Source organism: Meriones unguiculatus, chromosome 1 (genome assembly GCF_030254825.1).
Source record: "Meriones unguiculatus strain TT.TT164.6M chromosome 1, Bangor_MerUng_6.1, whole genome shotgun sequence".
NCBI lineage: Eukaryota > Metazoa > Chordata > Mammalia > Rodentia > Muridae > Meriones > Meriones unguiculatus.
The window spans coordinates 113,833,353-113,853,560 of NC_083349.1; the positions used below are offsets into that span (position 1 = coordinate 113,833,353).

Here is a 20,208-nt window from a genome sequence, read left to right on the forward strand (position 1 = left end):
CACCAGGGCAACGTATAAGCATTGAGTCAGGAGCAAGTTGTATACTCTTAGAGGAAAAGAAAAAAAGAGTGAGCATTGAGCATCACTTATCTAAAAAAAGGAATGCGTTTTAGAACAGTTTAAGCAGAAAGAACAAAATAAAGAAATTGTGAAAGATGTTGGTGAGGTATGAAACAGTCATGAAAAGAAAAGCAACATGAACCATTTGTTTAGATTTTATCATAAGAGTATTTTCTGAGCAGGGGAGTTTTCTGAACATGACCAGATTGCCATTTCTTAAAGTTTATAGTAGTTGTCCTGCAGAGACTGATACACAATGAAGGACCATGCATAGAGGACCTAAAAACCCCTGCTCAGATGTGGCCGATTGGCAGTTCAGTCTTCATGTGGATCTCTGTGTGAGGGGATCAGGTGATGCCTCTATCATGAGCTCAGTTGATTGCTTTCTGATCACTCGCCCCTGATGATGCAGCCTTGTCAGGCCATGGGGAGGAAGAGGATCCAAGCAGTCCTGATGAGACTTAACAAGCAATGAGCAGGTGGCAATAGGGGAGAATTCTCCTTTCAGTGGTCTAGGGGAGGGGGATGAGGAAAAGAGGGAGGAAGGGTAGGATGGAGGAGTTGAGGGAGGAGGCTTCAATCAGGATATATAATGAATAAATTGTGAAGAAAAAAATAAAAGTTTTAAGAAAGCAACTTAGAAAGAAAATCATAATAAACACTCATAGCAATAAAAAACAAAGAAACAAACAAAATAAAAAAAAAAACTTGTTTGAGACTCTGGAGTGATGGCTCAGTGGTTAATAGAACTGACTTCTCTTCCAGAGGACCCAAGTTCAGTTCCCAACACCCACATGGTAGCTTACAACCATCTGTAAATCTACTCCCAGAAGATATGATGTTTTCTTCTGGCCTCCATGAATACCAAATCACCATGCATTCAAATGATATACAGACATGCATGCAGTTTTCATGATAGTGGAATAAGAATTTAAGTTTGGTATGCCAGTTTTGTTGAAGCTATAACCTGAATAACAAATTATGATTACTTGGCTCTAGGAAATTACAAGGGAATGGAGAGAAAGTTTTTAGATATGAGAAGTTTACTGGTCAGATTTATATCACTATGCAAAATACCTAAGATTTTTACAAAGTCTTTTAAATGTCAGAAAGGCTTATTTTGGCTTCTGGCGTCAAGGTGTCAGCCCATGGTCACCTGACTCTATTGACTTTTGGTCTGTGGTATGGCAAAATAAAATGATAGCCAATAAAAAGAAAGAGATAAGAAAGAAGCCAGAGACCCAATGTGTCCTTCAAGGACAGGCCTCTAGTGATGTAACTTCCACCAGGTACCACCTACTAATGCCCTGCCACTTCTAATGGCACCAGAAGCTGACATTCAAAGTTTTAACATATGACACTTTCAGAGAAACTCCTCATCCAAACTACAGAACGAAGTACTTGTGAGGTGAATGAAATAGGGTATAATGGTTGGTTAAATGTGACAAGTATGAGAGTAAAAAAGTGTGAGTAATGATGCCCATATTATTCACTTGGGCAATGGACACAGAGGAGCCATTGTCTGAGGTGAGACACTGGGGGTGAGATTAGCAGTTGAGGTCTGTCTGTGATAAAGTTGAGAATTTCCTTGTGGAATTCTGGGGGAGGTGGGAATTTTAGTAGGAAGCAGTGAATATGCATCTCGAGGCTAAGAGATATCAGGACTCTGAGGACAGCTTGCTCCCAGTGCAATACCTCTCTTTATCTAGAATTATATGCTCAGGGCCTTGACTATGGAAGTGAGACAATGGTATCAAATAGGAAGAAAGCATGCAGCCAATAGCCAGAATCTGAAAGAGCTTTTAGTGCCTGCTTGAGAAAAATTGAGCCACTCAGGTTAAAAGTGTCTAAAGAAATCACAACATGAGAAAAGTTGATGGCACCATGGGAGGAGGGGTTATGAGTACTGCCATTTGGTTATAGTTTGAGGTCTATTTGTAGCTGGAAAGAAGATTGAGCAAATATTTTAGGGAAAACTGAGTGAAAGGTAGAGAGACTTCATTTTGTAAGTGATGTGGACCACAAGGACATGTTTAAATTGGAAAATATCACATGGTGTTTTGAGATCATATTTAAGCTGGGAAATGCCGTGTGATGTTGAGAGATCATTGGCGCCTGATGTAACAGAGAGAGCAGCAGAAGGAGAGGTGTGTGTGGAGTCGTGTTGCTTGCGGTGGGTATAGTCACCTGCGCTTGACTAGTCCTGGCCTCCCGAAAAACACAGGAAAATCAAAAAATAGTTCTCATGAAGAGGGCAAACCTGGCTTGGGAGAACCACATTCGTTCTCCAAACAAACACGCCATCACTACTCCATTCTAGACAGGAAAGAAGTCTCATCAGAAAAAAAAAGGCTGCCTTACAAATCAGCTTGTCTTCATGTGGGTTTCACACACAGTAAACAAAAGTGACTGGTAACCCACTATCCAAGTGAATTTTTCTGTTTTGTTCTTGGAGACAGGGTTTCTCTATGTAACCCTGGCTGTCCTAGAGCTCACTTTAAGACCAGGCTGGCCTTAAAACCAAGAGTTGCCTGCCTCTGCCACCCAAGTGCTGGGATTAAATACATGTGCCGCCACGCCTAGCTCCAAGTGACTTATTTTTAATAATGCAAAGTATTTTATTGTTATATAAGTTAGAAATACATAAAGATAAAAGCCCAAAAGAATAAAGTGCTTTGAAACATTTCAATTCCAGCCTCTGTTTGTTTTTGTTTTGTTGTTTTAATTTTTAAATTTTTAATTATTATTATTTATTACAATTAATTTACTTTGTATCCTGTCTGTGGCCCCCTCCCTCATCTCCTCCCAATCCCACCCTTCCTCCTTCTTCTCCTCCTATGCCCCTCCCTTAGACCACTGATAGGGGAGGTTCTCCTCCCTTTCTATCTGATCCTAGCCTTTCAGGTCTCATCAGGAGTGGCTGAATTGTCTTCCTCTATGGCCTGGCAAGGCTGTACCCCCCAGGGAAGGTGATCAAAGAGCCTGCCACTGAATTCATGCAAGAGACAGCCCCTGCTCCCCTTACTAGGGAACCCACTTGGAGACAGAGTCTATGAGCCACACCTGAGCAAGGGTTTTAGGTCCTCTCCATTCATGGTCCTTGGTTGGGGTATCAGTCTCTGCAGGGCCCCCAGGGCCCAGGTTTTTTTGTTTGTTTGTTTGTTTGTTTTATTTTGTTTTGTTTTGTTTTGTTTTTCGGCTCTGTTGATCCCCTTTTCAAGCTCATGTCCCCTACACGTCTTTCTATCTCCCCCTTCTTTTATAAAAAGCAGCCTACCACAGATGGCCTCTGAAAGGCTCTACTGATGAAGGTATGGAAGCAGAGGCTGAGACTCATAGCCAAACTTTGGGCAGAGCGCACAGAATTTTATTCAAATGACTTTTAAGGGCACAGCTTCATTAGTCTCCTGAATCTGAACTTGAGCATGAGGCCCTGGAGGGAGCATTTCAATAAGGTACTGGACTTCTTCGCGTTGTGTGATGTCATTGTACTGAAAATAGAAGACCAAGGCCACGACTGTTAGCCATACGTCAAAGACTATCTGTCCACAGGAATTAATGAGACAATGCTTATCTACTGTAGACTGAAGAGAAGTCCTGGTATGGTAATGTTATGCTTGATGTTGTTCTCAGAGACCAGTAATGCATTCAGCCTCTTTAAGATCTTGTGAATAAAGACTTCTATTGAGACAAGACTAAAAGCATACACGAAAGACAGGACTAAGAACAAATGACAACTTGGTGCAATAAAATTATACAACCTGGTGACAAGAATCATATCCTTAAAACAGAAGCGTGGAGAGAGAACCATAGTATCACTATTACATGAGGGCCTGTGAAGGGGCTAATAATTACCCAGCTCACAAGCTAACAAGTTAATGCAGCTCGGTTTCACATACACTTGCTTAAGTGGGGGTCAAAAGGACTTTGCTCCTTAGAATCGGAAGCAGTAGCCAGACCATTTGCCAACCCCACATCAGAAGCCTCTACCTCTGTAGTGAAAAAAAACCAGTTTTCTATCTTAGAGGAGGTATGACCTTGACCTTCAGAGTTGCTTCCTGCAAACAAACCTTGACAAATAGCCCAGATAAGGAGTGGCCAGCTCCTTGCAACTGGCATAGCCAGCAAGATCTGTGGGCACACAAGAGAGGCATGAGGGAGTTTAGCACAGCACTGGCCCTGTTCCACTAGTGCTGGCCTATAGATCTGCAATGCAGCAACTTAGTATGTAATTTTTTTCTCTTTTAAACAAGGGGGTCTTGTTCCAATGACTAAGGGGGACCATTAGGGCTCACTCCTGTTCACAGATGTCACTCTGAAGGTGCCTTTATTAAATAAATCTCCTTAATGAGTCCTTAGTGAGCGTACTATGATAAGTAGGTCAAACCTGGGTGAGAAAGAGAGAGAGAAGATTTAGTTATTTTTTTTTTCATCCTTTTCAGAGCACTGCCTGGTTTTGTAATGTTGAAATCAGAATATTTCAGCCTGAGGAAGAAACTTTCGCTACTTCTCAAAGAGCTCACAATCTGCCACATAAATCAGAGTGATGTGGTGAGTTGTGATAAGCACGGTCACCCATGTGCAGTCCCATCAAGTCCTTTGTCCTCCCCGGGAGAAGAGGAAAGGCGGCTTTATGTCATCTCACAATATCAAATTATCTGCTATTTTTTAATATTGAACATCTTAAAGTCATATCTGGGGTTGTTCTGTGAAAAGTGAGCCAATGAATAATTTAGAATGGTATCTTTGCACCTTTTCCTGCATATAAAAAATGTAATCTGACTTAATTGTATGTTGCCATGATAACATTAAAAAAGTCCCTAAGGGATAACTGGGACATGCCCAGCTTAATGAAAAGTCAAAGGACATTACTTGAATTTATATGCACTCAATTCTCGTGGTCACGCTGCATATTGTCTAGGTTCTGGTGCTGGCCTCCCTCTCTGGAGAACATGGAGTGCCTAGAGGTGTCTGTGGTGCCTTGACATTGCTCAAACAGCTAATTAACTGCTTATCATAAATTTCTCATTTGGAAATCAAGAGGCTTATGGAAATCTGTTGGAATCACAAGTTGGGATCCATGCAGCTTCACTGTTTATTAAAGTCAGAATCCTTTAGATAGTGACAGTTTTTTTGCTTTAGTTTTGGTTTTGGTGCACACGCACGCGTGTGTGTGTGTGTGTGTGTGAGTGTGTGTGTATGTGTGTGTATGTGTGTGTGTGTTTCCTTGGTCCTAGGGTATCCATAACTTTGAAAGCCACGCCAGGCATTGAAACAATGGCATTTACAACAACAAAGTGATATTCCTAAAGGAAAACCATGCAATAGAAGCAAAAATTACCAAGGTAAAACATGTCTTTATTGTGAGAAACTCCACTCAGAGCTCGTAGAGTCAGATGGAGGAGGTTGCCAGTGCCATTTTTGGTGGAGAGCTAGGTGCTGTAGTAGACAATCAAGTCAAAAATCTAGGCATAAACTGGAGGCTAGTGTCAGGCAGTCCACGTCATGAGGGTTCAATGAACAAAGAAAAGGGTGAGAATGCACATTCAGAATGTCAAAGAGACTTGGTTGAACAGTACTTGAACAATGGAAATCCCCTTAGTTTCAGCTCAAAAACCATTGCTTCTAGAATGTGCATCCCTCAGGAAACAGTCCCTCCTGTCTCAGCAATGAGCCAGTACTTTTACCAGGCGCTGTCATGTACTGACATAGCATTGGGTTTGAAGGCTGCTTAACTTTCCTTTCATGCTTCCTCTCACTTTCCCCTCCCTCTCTGAAAACTCCTGCCTCATATACTAGTCTTCCCTTTTATAGCCATATTCTGGTCCTGTCCTCTCTTCTCTTCTAGTTCCTCTCCTATCTGTATGCTTTCCTTTTATCTGCCTACCTGAAATATGCCTGTTCATTAGGCACAAGTCAATTGCTAGCTCCTTTAGAAGTTGCTTCTAGCAATTTCTGATTGCCATTCCCTCCACCAGAATTCTTTATTCCTTCATCTTTGTAATTATGAGGTTTTTTTTTCTCATCACAGATTATAATACCTAAAATGATTTTGACTTTGTTTAAGCATTCATGTTAATTTCTCCCTAGCTCACCGGGTTATAGCTATTTTTTGAGCTTAAATACCATCTTTTCCTTCTTCTTCTGACAAAATGGAAGACAGTACTCTAAACTCAGCATATGCCATATATATATAAAAGGGATATATATGTATATCCCTTTTTCAGTGTCACAGTGTTGATTTTGACTTGAGTTCCTCTTTGTTCTTGGGGCATGTAAATGTCTCCTCATCTTTCCCAGGTAACAGTCACAGTAAGTCCCAACTTAGTCTCTACAAATGATGGAGTGAGGTCTTAGATTAGACAAATGAATAGATATAACACCACCAAATTGAAAAAAAGACTCAAACCTGCACCCAAATCTGATTTCCCTGTTATCTTGATTAGAGACAAGGAACTTCACTGCTAGGTCAATAAGGAAAATCCAGTACAGTGGTCTAGCCCTCAGGCGCCATTGGCTTTCCAACAACCAAATGTTCTTAGAATCATGACAACTATGAGGTATTTCTGGCTCTCCTGGACCCATGGCTTTGGACAACCCTAGCTATAATGAAACCTCACAGGTAATTGCCCCGTATGGCCATCTGCTTCTAGAATATTTCATTGGCGACTCAGTCCCAGAGAAAAATTGAGCTCAATTTGGAACCTTTGTGGTCAGAGTTCTTTGTTACAAAGAAGTGAAGTTCTGGCTTGTTTTTCTTGAGTGTGGTGGTGCTGTTTGGGAAGGTTGTAAAAACCTTTAGGGCATGGTGCATCATTGGAAAAAGTAGGTAATGAGGCTGGCCTTGAGGTTTTACTTCCTGTTTCGTCTTACTTTCTGTTCCTTCTCCACTCACTGACTGCACATGTAATGTGACCAGCTACTTCCCATCCCTGTCATCATGAAATTCTACCACAATGGACTCTATCACCTCAAACTGAAAGCCAACCTTTCTTCCCTTGAGTTGTTTTTTTCCAGGTGTTTAGTCACAGCATTGAAAAAAGTAACTTATTCCAATGAGGATCCTCTTGCACAGGTGACAGCCTGAGGTACGTCTCCTTACTTGTCTCCTTTGTGAATGTTGCATACATATGTGCATGCTCACACATTGTCACAAGTAAATCGTATGTACCTTAACTCTTTCCCTAAATAAGGGTAACAGAGAGGAGAGTGGAACAAATATCAAAATTGATAAAGTTAAATTTCTGAAGGATTTGAGTTCATGGCAAGACTGATTTTCCCCCAAAGCACCACTGTTTTCACAGGAGGACTTGGGTACCTTGGATGGCAAGTTCTAATGAGTTTGTGGTGAGGACAGAGAAAAAAATAGCTCTCTCTGGGGGCACAAGAAGTCTTCACTTCTCCATGTCAGCTCAAATTAGACACAAGTGTGACTTCTGAGAACTGGTGACAGCAAAGCTGATTGCATTGAGTAGCAGGTCCAAACCATAACAATAAAGTCCAGTGACAACACTGTGTGTTCACAAATATTCCTCCCTCAGCAAACCCAGAAAGTAGACATCATAATTTCCCTCATTTTCTGGATATGGAAATAGACTCATGGGGATTAGGCAATTTTTGCAGATTTGCAGAGTGGTGGGAATATCCATTTTACAGTGGAAACCTCACTCTGATGATGTCCATGGTCTGTCTTTCCTTCCAGGATGCAGTCCTGTCTCTTATTTGGAACCTCCAACTAAGAGCCAAATCTTGCAGCCTAACAATTGCCAGTAGCTCTTCACCTTCTCAACAGGCCTAGTGCCAGCTGCTGAGGCAAGAACACGTAGCAGCATCTTAGTCATCTTCGTTCCTTTATATAGATATTTGTGTTTGAAAAGCATTGACAATATCACTAGTAAGACACCCGCGGCGGTAGAAGAGAGGGATGGGAGCCTACCACAGATCTCCTCTGAAAGACTCCACCCAGCAGGGGATCAAAGCAGACTCATAGCCAAGCTTTGGGCAGAGAGCAGGGAATCCTATGGAAGAGCAGGGAGATATGATACAGAGGGGACAGGAGTCTCACAAGGAGACCAACAAAGCCAAAATGCTAGGCCCAGAGGGAACTTCAAAGACTGATAGATACATCAACCAAAGACCATGCATAGAGAGGACTTAGAACCCCTGCTCAGATATAACCCATAGACAGCTCAGTCTTCATGTGGGTTCCCTAGTAAGCAGAGTAGAGACAGTCTCAGACATGAACTCAGTGTCTGCTCCTTGATCAATTCTCCCTGGTGGAATAACATAGCCAGCCCACATAGGAAGAGGATCCAGACAGTCCTAATGAGACCTGATAGGCTGGGATCAGACAGTAGGGGAGGAGGATTTCCCCTATCAGTGGACTAGGGGAGAGGGATAGGGGAGGAAGAGGGAGGGAGGGTGGGACCAGAGAGATCAGAGAGGGGGCTACAACTAGAATACAAAGTGAATAAATTGTAAATAATATTAAGAAGAAGAAGAAGAAAAGGAGGAGGAGGAAGAGGAGGAGGAGGAAGTGGAGGAGGAAGAGAAGAAGAAGAAGAAGAAGAAGAAGAAGAAGAAGAAGAAGAAGAAGAGGAGGAGGAGGAGGAGGAGGAGGAGGAGGAGGAGGAGGAGGAGGAGGAGGAGGAGGAGGAGGAGGAAGAGGAAGAGGAGGAGGAGGAGGAGGAGGAAGAGGAAGAGGAAGAAGAAGAAGAAGAAGAAGAATGCAATAACCCAAACCAGGGTCTTCTGCTACCCAGTAAATGTTTAATCACAGAATTTAATTCTGCTTATTTCAGTTACTCTTTGCATAGATATGTACCCAGGAGCAAATCAGGCACCTCTTAGAGGAAGTCTGTGAAAGTGGAACTTAGATGGAAGCTCTATAGAAGGTAACAAAACAGATGTAAAGAGTTATGAAATGTTCCCCAAAGGCTCATGTTACAGGGATGGTCCCTAGCCTGTGGCATACCAGGAGACATTCAGAATTTAGGAGGTGGAGCTGAGTGGGAACATTAGGGCATTGATAGTAGGCCCTCAGTGAAGTAGTGAAGCCCTGAACTCCTCTTTCCATTTTGCACCTTGAGCAGTTTTGCTCTGCCATGAATTTTACACCATGGTAAGTTGAATTCCCAGAGACTCAAACATTATGAACAAATTTAAGTTTAATATTCTGGCTACATATTAGGCTTTAATAAATATTAGTACCCTTTACATTTGCCAATATAAATTTTAACTAGATTGTTGATTCAGGATTAAGCTACTGTGATATCTATAATATTAAAATTAACTTCAAATAACTTATAACTCAGTGTGTTACATAAAGCAAAATGATAATCTATACAAATTTTTAGATGCTGTTAATTAACACATATTTTGAGGTAGGGTCTTATGTATCCCAACCTAGTGACAACGTCACTATGCAGCAGAAGATAACTTTGGGACTTTGATATGCCTACTTATGCAGTGCTGGAGATCCAGCACCAGACTTCATGCATGACAGGCAAGCACTCTACCAACAGGACTGCATCTTCAGGCCTGCTCTGTCTTTTAACAGAACACAAAGATTGGAGCGCCTGGAATATGAGCTGGTCCACGAGGAGTAGACTAACTTTGAAACCATGATCCAAGGAAGTCTCTTTTGAAAACCCATACCAGGTATAGAATAATGACCTAATGCAAGGAAGTCAATTGCAATATGGTAGATCTATGGTAGAATTGTATAAATGCACTTAAAAAAAAAAGACCTCTGGGCATTCCTACTAGGCAATGCTAACACTTCACAATGTGATTCACTTCCATGAGTATGTATGTATCTATATAGATAGCTGTGTCCATTCAGTGGCACCATCAAGTCTATTTCATACTCTGAGTTCCAGTCAAGTGTGCTTTATGCCATCACTTTTGATGTTACTCCTAAGGCTCCAGATTCAAGTCTTTCTCAACAGTAAAATGTTCCAGAAGTTTTTGAGGATGTTCTTGGAGAAGCCTCCTGATAGCCATGACAATCAAGTGCAGCTTATACCCCACAATGCTGTCACCTATCCTCTGAGCCCTATTCACAGATCCAGTCCATCCACAGACAAGGGTATCTCTGGCCATAGAACAGGAAAATGGAGCTGCCAAAGAATGGAAGTTTTAATGCCTTGTGCTTGCCCCATTTTTCTGGAACTTGATCATGAATCCAACCAAACTTGTTCTTCCAAGAGCCTCCAGCCAACACAAGGCTGGGAAGGAGGAGGCAAGAAGAACATCTTACAAGTAAATCCTAGTTATCTATCCTCTCAGGATTATTTGCTTGACTGAAGCAAGCAGTGGACTTTCTTCTTAGACATATTTCCTGTCCTTTGGGTACAGGAACTGCTGAGATATGATTTTACTCTTGGATACTCAGAGATGTTTTGTTTCCTTTTGGCCCTTGTTTATTTTCTCTTTCCACTTCTCCCTCAGGAATCTGGGGTAGAAAATATGATATATGTGTGTACTCTCAATGTGGTCCTAGAAATAATATGTATGCATGTGTTGTTTCTCCTGAAAGGGTGAGTGAATTTCCTTACCTCAATCTGATGTGATTGGCTGCGGTTGCAGTCGTAGAGAGAGTCTAAGGGAGACTGTCAGGTCAGGTAGAGAACATGCTAGAATAACCAAGGCTTCTAAGGTGGAAAAAAAAAAACAATTTTGACACATTGGAGAATGTATCTCTGTGTGGATACTGCCGAAGTTGCCAAGCCCTCTTCCCACAGTGACAGCAGCCTCCCTCAAACCTCCAGACGCCCTGTCTTTCTGTCACATTGTGAAGAGCCAGCCCAGAGCTATATTTTGGTCTTTCTGTCAGAGAAGACTTAAGAAGTAGGAATCCCTGCCTGAGTTGCCGGCATTGTTGATGATGCTTTCGGGTATTACACAGAGGTCCTATCTAACGCAGATGGAAACAGGTGGGAGGAGGGTACTAGTTTTACCTACCCCTTCTGCGGGTAGCTCTCTGATCTTCATGTGAATATTGGTAATGTTTTTATGCCCCAAATTTGTCTCGATTTAGAAAATCAACTGACTTTATTTTAGCTTGAGATGGGAAATGAGCAGGGAGTAAAATCTTTATGTGTAAGCAGGAAAGTTAACACTAGAGCTAGTGTGGAGGTAGGAAGGCAAATCCATTTAGCCTTTCTTCTGTGCATTAGGGACCCTTGTGAGAAACTTGCAAGCAACCCAGAGAGAGAGAGAGAGAGAGAGAGAGAGCAGACAGCAGGGAGTGAACAAAGCAGATACTTAGTGCATATAGATAATATCCAACTCCAGTATCAGGGAGTGTGTGGCCAGGGAGGGCATCTCCTAGGAAACCATCAGATTATACCGGGAGAGACAGGCTTTAACATAAAAAGAGCTACAGGGGAAACAACGCACCTCGGCTAGGAACAAACTGTGTTCTGCAACGCTCCAGTCATTCCTTGTACAACAAATAGGTCTGCATTGCTCCTGTGGATATAGCTACACCCAGGGCGGGGACTCCGCTGCTTCGGAGTCTCTGTAAGAATAGCATTCTCACCTACTAGGGAAATAGGAAAAGCAGAGAGCTGACCACTCACCTTTCCAGTCCACCTTTGGGCTAGGGGCACTATCTGTAATAACAGTGCTACTGAAAAGGCATGAAACTTAGAAAGAGATTTCCTATCGGCTGAGCTGCTGCTACCTGTGGGGTCCTGGCAGCTACTGACAGATAAAAACACTCTTGGGGAAGGGAGGATTGATGACAAGTTAAGAACACTTGTTGTTCTTCCAGGGAATAGAATTTGGTTCCTAGCATACACCCTGGGTAGCTCAGAACTACCTGAGATTCCAGCTCCAGGAGACAGGCACACTCTTCTAGCACCCTCAGTACCCCCCACACATATACACATGAGTAAAAATAAAAATATGCAAGAAGGAGCACCTTGGGTAAGATGTTCAATCCTAATCCTAAAACAGGAGAGACATTGGAAGAGGGAGAAAACAGGGAACAGGACAGGAGCCACCAGAGGGCCTCTGAAAGACTCCACCCAGCAGGGTATCAAAGCAGATGCAGAGGCTCATAGCCAAACTTTGGGCAGAGTACAGGGAATCGTATGGAAGAAGGGGAGTAAGTAAGACCTGGAGAAGACAGGAGCTCCACAAGGAGAGTAACAGAACCAAGAAATCTGGGCCAGGGGGTCTTTTCTGAGACTGATACTCCAATCAAGGACTGTGAAAGGATATAACCTAGAACCCCTGCACAGATGTAGCCTATGGTAGCTCAGTCTCCACGTGGGTGTCCTAGTAAGGGGAACAGGGACTGTCTCTGACATGAACTCAGTGGCTGGCTTTTTTATCACCCCTAAGTGGAAAGCAGCCTTACCAGGCCACAGAGGAAGACAATGCAGCCAGTCCTGATGAGAGCCAATAATCTAGGGTCAGAAGGAAGGGGAGGAGAACCTCCCCTATCAGTGGACTTGGAGAGGGGCATAGGAGGAGATGAAGGAGGAAGGGAGGGTATGTTTGGGAGGAAATGAGGGAGGGGACTACATCTGGGATACAAAGTGAATAAACTGTAATTAATATTAAAAAAAATTTAAATACATCTTAGCATGTAAATCATTCTTTGTCTACTACCCTCCCTCATTGTATTTCCTTTCCTTCACTTCTTTCACACACACACAAACACTCACACACTGTGGGGAAAGAGGGTCTGCTCCACTCATCTTGTTTGTAGACTCACTTCCAGAATTCATTCATTCTTTTTTTTTTTTAATGAAATAAGATTAGAAACTAGGGAGCTGACTCATGGGTTAAGAGCACTGGCTATACTTCCAGGGACCTGGGTTCAATTTTCTACATCCTCATTGTGGCTGACAACCATTTGTAACCCCGGTTCTAGGAGATTTGATACCCTCTTCTGGCTTTTGCAGATATCAAGCATGCATGTATGCACAGATATATATGCATGCAAAGCCTCTATACACATACAATAATATTTATAAATAAATAAATAAATGACTGAGTTTCATTTAGGATATGCCTTCATTCTTCCGTCTGCCTCCATGGCCATGGGTAGGCATGGGTAGGAGGGCCTGTCATTTCCAAGCAGAGGCTCCCTGGGCAAAAGCAGCCTCCATGCATAGCACCAAGTCCCACACTGATGGCCATGGATCACACAGAGAACATAAACTGTTAGTACTCTCACTGATAACGTGAAACTATTGGTTGCCTAGCAACAGATAGGGATAGCGCAATCATAAATAAATATACTTCGGGAATAATTTTCTGAATCTTGTCATTTAGCCATTTAACAAATAAAAGCTTCAGGGGATAATGAGATTCCAAGGTTGCTGTCCCTTTCCTGAACATGTTGCTTCGATCTGGTCAGGGACATATTTCATCTCAATGTTTCTCTTGCCCAAAAGTGTCCCTTGAGGATGAACATGCAGTCCAGCACTGGTAATGGAGGACACCAAGCTGTCCTAGCTGATTTGGATCCAGAGCTGGCCTGTGGTCTGGTGACCAGAATTCTCTGGATTCATGTGATTCTCTAGATTCATCCCTTCATGACAAGGGATGTTTTACCAAGTGATGTGGAGGGAATTAAAAGGACAAATTCTTATCATGTACAGAAAAAGGAATGTTAAGAGATGTGACTGTCTTTGGTTGGGGAGATGGCTCAGTGGGTGAAGTTCCAGTTGTACAAGGCTGGGGGCCTGGGTTCAGATTACCAGAACCCACAGAAAACCAGACAGAGAAAAAGTACCATGCATGTTTTCGCACACCCACTGGGAAATGGGAGGCAGAGATAGGAAAGTCCTTGGAAGCTTGCCAGCTGCCTAGTCTGGCACACACAGTTTTGAACTACCTCTACGTTGCCGGACATGCACAGCTGTGCTCTCACAAATATGTGTGTGCAAGACAGACAGGAAGAGGGGCGGGGCAGAGAAAGAGTCAGAGATTTTTGAAAAGAAATGTAATTTTCTTAAATGAAGAGGCTATACACATAAACCAATCAGCATATTCCGGTGGAAGGACATGTATTTGTTTCAGGACATTCATTATCACTCATTACGGGAGAATAAAAAGGCAATGATTTAAGATGGGACAGATCTAGCCAAGTCCTAGAGTAGTGGCCCAGCATCTAAAAGTCAAGCCTTAACTTAGAGGATTGTTCTGAAAGATGTTGCTTCAAACTGTTGCAAGGAATATACAAGCTAAGCAACACAGGGTGCCTTCCAGTGAGCATGCACAACAGGTGCTTGATAAACAGGCCCTCCGCTGATTCCACTAGACAGAAACACTCTTGGTTGGGTTCCAGAGAAAGCAGCTTTAGGTGCTGCAACATGCTCCAGCAGCACTGAGAGAGAGCTCTACCTCGGCTTCCTTGCAAATGCAAACCAATGGTCCAGTATCACTCACTGCTAATGCTCCATGATACCAGCAGGAAAGGAGCTGCACTCAGTACTACAAAACTCTGCAAACTTGAAGCCACCCCCCCTACACACACACACTCACACTTTCTCTCTCTTCCTCCCTCCTTCCAGCTGTTAACGTTACTTTTGATTCAACCCCCGCCCCACGCATCCTCCACCCCACCGGCTCACTTGTCCACTGTCTCTCATTCCGCTTCCACCTTCAGCCTTCATCCCACACGCTCTGACCTTCCCTTCCCCTCCTCTTGCTAAATTTAGAGGAGAGCTGTCTCCCTGGTGTGAGAGGTTGGGGGCTGTGGCAGCGGGGTACTGAGCCGATCTCGAGTTGGCTGTTGGCAGTGAGGGAAGGACAAATGTCAGGAAGACCTGCTGGCTGGTCACCCTCCCTTAGCCTTCCCCCAACCCACCCCACATCAGCTCCTCAACAGTCTCTTGACAGGCAGGGGAAGGGGAAGAGGGCACGGCACGAGGGCCTTTGAAGTTTGGCTGCCTGTCACTGCAGCTCAAAGAGACCGAGGGCTTGTCAGAGCACAAGTCGCTAGGGCTCTCTGCCTTTCCCAATTAATTCAGTTGGCTCCAGAAGGAAAAGATTGTGATCTGCCCGGAGCTGAGTCACAGGCTCAGCTCGCTGGTGCGACACTGGCACGTCTTAAATCCTCAAGCGCTGGACCACAGCCATGGCACAAAAGTTTACTCTGTCCTCTTGGGGTAACTTTTTCTAAGCGCTGGCCCCAAAGGAAGTGTGCAAAGATTTCCTTCTCTTGGTCTGATCCTTGGTCTAAGTGCTTGATGGTCAAAATCAGGAATCCTGATCCTAGCTCTTCTTCCTTCTTCGGGTTTACTTTTTCCTATCCCCCAAGTCTCCCTGAAACCTTCCACCAGTCATTCCTAACAGGGTAATTAATCGCATGCAACTTCTGGTAATATATGAAAGAAAAAGCGTAGCTCCTCTGAAAGTTGGATTAAAAGGGTAGAATGAACAAGAACAAAGAACAGTATGTGTGCTTAGAAATACCATAAAGAACCTCATTGCTTTGTAGGCTGCCCTAATTACTTTTCTCATCGCTGTAACAAAATACCCGATAAAAATAATCGAGGAGGTTTGCTCTGGCTCACAGTTTGAGGGTCTAGCATATTTTTTTTTCAGGCTGCAGGATCCTGAAGCAGTTGTCACGTGGCATCTACAGATTAAAAAAAAAATAGGGGCAGGTGAATTCTTTGACTCAATTCACTTTCTCCTTTTCATTCAAAAATGAAAGGAGAATGAAAAGTGCTTATAATTTCCAGCAACACAGGTACAGTCCTCAGAAAAAGAACAGGGACCCTAAAACAAATACCCTCACTATTTTGCACACTCTTCATCTTTATAATTGTTTTCAGTTTTAATTTGAAGTGCCCCCACTCCCCTCAGTCAGTCCAGGGGATACTCACATTCATCTGTGTCTATTCTACCTTCTGTTTCCCCTTCTGGAGCTGCCTCAGAGCTGGCCTCAAGAGCTGCCTCTGGAGCTGGCACAAGCACCTAGTGGCCAAATCTATATATTTCAAGCATTTTCTCAATGAACACACAGCAGAATGGGGCAGGGGTGGGCTTAGGGTCAGGAAGAACCTTATTCTTGATCCTGGAATGGTATCAAATTGGCATCCAAAATGGGTGAGAGATAAGAAAGGAGAATATTATGTGTTAAAACTAGTCATGCCTTCAGCAACACCAAAGATTCATGGGAAAGACTTAAGGCAGAGTATCTGTGAGAAGAACATGGCATTTGTGTTCGAAAAGAATGTGATCATCTTAAGGGTAACAGTGTGCTGGGGTGGGCAGGGGGCACTGGTGCAGAATTTAGAAGTCTCAAGTTCTGGTGTGTGCCTTATTTATTGTCAATCAGCTGAGTGGTTCTCAGTGAGTCCCTTCACCTCTTTGAGCCCTGGTCTCTCAATCTGTAAAAATATGGACCATGAATGCCAAATGAGTCTCACAGGAACGATATGGGGACCAACTTCAGTGGCAGACGGGGAAGAGCTTTGTAAGGTGTGATTTGGAAGCCGTGGTTGTACAGATTGTACTAGCAAGACAGCATAAGGGCGCACAGAAAGAGTCTGAAGGAGAAGTAAGCCCTTAAAGTCATAGGCTGAAAGACAACGTGAAGTCAAGGAGCCAGGTGTGCTCTGGGTGGACGATACTGGATGAGTGATGGCTTTTGTGGAATGCCAGTACATGGAGCATGTTAGACACAGTCCTGACTCTAACCTTGAATCACTAGCATTGTTTCATTTGAACTTAGACTAGTCTAGTGAAGGACTGTTTACTTGTGTAGTGTGCCATACCCAACTCTTTTAAAGAAACACAATGTCAATAGAGTCACTGCCTCCTGAAGACGGTGGGCTTACAGAGCACATTCAGTTGACAGTGTATCTCAGTTTCCTGAGCCAGGACTAGCTGAAGTTATCAAAGGATCTGGGTCGTTCCTCTATACCAAAAGTCTTACTTCCAGCTGGAGATCCAGGTCTTGATAGCTGATCAATCAATAGTAAGTAATTTTGTTCTTTCTCCTGTCTCATGGCTTCCTTGTTTGGTCTTCCTAACATATATTTATTTCAACTTGGTGTTACTTATGTCAAAACCAGCTCTTACATGGGAGAGTCATTCACTGGTTCATTATGGCTGAATATGCAGTATTCTTCAGACAGAGCAAGACACAGAGTGATGAGGAAGAGTGTGTAAGCTTTACCTGCTTAATTAAGCAAATGACTCCTGCTCAGAGAAACAAACGCAAACTACATCCACCATGTCTGAGAGAAGAAGAGAAAGAGTGTCTAGAGATGACCTCAGCGGAGGACACTGGCGACAGGTTCCATTGTGTCAGCCACAGTGGGGTAGAAGCTGCCAGACCAACTGCTTTGTCCTGGAGTTCTTATCATACTGTCATGAGAGGTGGCAACTGTCCTTAACACTCAGACTACAGGGATCTGCACCCTCCAGGACATGTGGAAGCACGCTCTGACTTTATGTCCTCATGTAGAGCAATGGCAATGAATATTTAAAGGTATGGTGTCATAAAACTGTGGGATATGAGGAAAACACAAGCCTTTAAGGCCTGCTTGCTACACATTGCACCAGAACACGCACATTTACTGCTCCCCAACTGCTTCTTAACTCACTCACACAAATGCCACGCCCGCACACTGGCACCGTGCCCTTCACCCTGGAAGTTTAAAAGTCACAGAGAAGACATCTAAAGGGTAGAAAAGAGTGAGGCAGAGGCTTGGCTGCCTCTGCGAGATCTGAGCGAGCCCGCGGGAGCCAGCACTGCACAGCTGCCCGAAGCTTCAATGAAGTGCCGGTGAGCACACAGGAAAAAGATCTGGCCAGGCAGTGGACAGTGTCTGGACACAAAGACAACAAAGATTTCCTGTTCCATTCTCATGTTTAAGTTAATTCTCATTACAGTGCTTAGGAGAATATTTTCAACTGGAGTTGTATGACCAATGCTCAGGATTTATTTCTACATTTATATATTAAACTACCAATCTTATAACTACAGTATTTGCTGGTACATAGACACACATTATGTGTGTGCATACTTCTTCAAACACTCTGACATCTGTCATGTTCGATAATGTATATATTTCAAGTGACATTTTCGTTTCATCCTGATGCTGGCTATGCCATATCTGAACATCCCATGGGTAATGTTTCGATGGGACTAAAGTCCTATAGAAGAATTTTAATTCAGAACAAGGCTGTTCTGGCAAGAGATACATCCAAAGATATTCCAGGTCTGGGTGAGCCAGCAGGAATACAGACACACCCTTAATCCAGGAGACAGCAGCAAGCAGATCTGATTTCAAGGCCAGCCTGGTATAGAACAAGTTTCAGGTAAAGAAAAGCCTGGGTTCAGGAGTGGTGGTACACACCTTTAAACAATGAAGGTAAAGTTAGTTTCTACAAGGAAGCACCTCATGCTTGAAAGTGATGTCTAATTGAGTGGCAGAAAAGTGACAAATCAGAGAAAGAGTTGGCAGAATAGGATACACCCAGAAGAGAGAGAAAAGGGAAACTACTTAAAGGGCAATACAAACAAAGAGAGGAGGCAGTTTTACTGGGACAGTAATAGGGAGACAGGTTGCAGAGAGAGAACTCAGTGTAAAGACCAAATGAGCCAGAGAATGGGAAGGAGCCAGGAGATTAGAGCAGATTGCTTAAGACAGTTTTGAGGCCAAGTAGAACAATTCAGTGGATGAGGGAAAAGCCAGATTGGTGTAGTCAGCTGGGAGAGGAGTTTGAGCCAGAAGAGCTGAGTTGAACCTGCCAGCCCAGAGCTCAGCCAGAAGAAAGGGTGAACATATTAAGCAGTAAGTCTCAGAGGCTGAAAACTAGGTTAGATTGTACGGAGGCTGGAAGCTTCCAGGAGGAGGCCTAGGTTAGCAGAAGGAGGCAGTAAGCCTCCAAGACAACAATTGAAACAGAAGGAATTAAAGTTCCTTTTGCAAGCTCTGAGAGGAAAGCAATGTTTCTTGCAAACTTCCCAAGTTCTTGGTCATACCAGGACTACCTGTGACACCCTTCATTTTGGACACTTCTGTTATGAGTATAGCCATAGTATTCTCTGGTCACTGAAACCTAAATCAGGACATTCCTAGAATCTAGATTAGACCAACCTTGTCATCAACTAATTTCCACAGAGCTACAGAATATAAATGAGAATTTAAAACTGCATCCCACCTACCCCCCACCCCCAGCAGCCATTAAGCTGACAGGAAACATCACCCTTGGCCATGAAGTAGAGCTTTATGTCCTTGAGCTTTATGTCCTTGCAAGTCACAACGCAATGACCTTGTATGGGAATAGAAGTACAGGGCCACCATGTCACCCAGCAGCTGTGAGAATAGCCATCCTCTTAAGGACTATGAACTTCCCATGCCAGGAAAACTCTGCTGCCACACACGTACACACACCACGCCAGTGATGATGAAGCAGCAGCCAGAGGGAGACTCTGGAGGAATCATATTTTATTTTCTAAATCCTTTAGAGCTTCACCTAGTAACACCCAACAGTTGTCTCTGAGGGAGGACATAAATGAGTGAACGTGCAGGTAGATATGAGAAGTGCTAATTTTCTTACTTTCTAGGACCACAACGGCTTTTTCTTTCTAGATTTGAATCTTCTGGTTTCTCCTCTGTGAATACAGAAGGGCCATGCTCCCTAGAAGATTCCTGAACCAGGAAAGAATGCAGTCTGGTAGCTGGAATCCCTTCATATGACAGGCACATACATGCCCCATATGGCTATGGAACTCTCAAAGCTGTTCACCCTCTTCTCTTTGCTTCCCAAGTCAAGAGTCTTACCTCATCTTGCAGACAACTACACAGAATCCAAGCAAAGCAGCCAACTTTAAAGTCACTCTCCTAAACAATCTGCATGCAGGTGGCTTTGAGATCCTCCTTCATCATCTCCTTCTTCCTCCCTCTTGCTTTTGCATAATCAAGCTGCTCACTAATGCTCCTTCAAAGGTATAGTCTACATCCAAGGACTACAGAACAGCTACACATGCTTGGGCTGTGTGCTGTCAGGGATCTGTAGAGAGACAGAAATGCAGGCAGAGAGAGAAAGCCTTGAGAGCAGGCAGGCACACACCAAGCATTGAGAGCCCAGGCTTTTATGAGTAATCCTTGTCCTCTGGCACCCTTCATTGTCCCTGTCCTTTCTCTGCCCTGCTCAGTG

The 20,208-nt window shown here is 43.5% G+C and overlaps 1 long non-coding RNA gene across 1 annotated transcript in view; it reads right to left on the reverse strand.

Moving 5' to 3' along the window:
- The window catches only part of LOC132649438 (uncharacterized), a 72,027-nt gene extending 52,079 nt beyond the window's left edge, over nt 1-19,948 (reverse strand). Inside the window, exon 1 of the long non-coding RNA XR_009587883.1 lies at nt 19,833-19,948. This is a non-coding gene — a long non-coding RNA (uncharacterized LOC132649438). The remainder of the gene's footprint in view (nt 1-19,832) is intronic.
- Nucleotides 19,949-20,208: the final 260 nt, after the last annotated feature.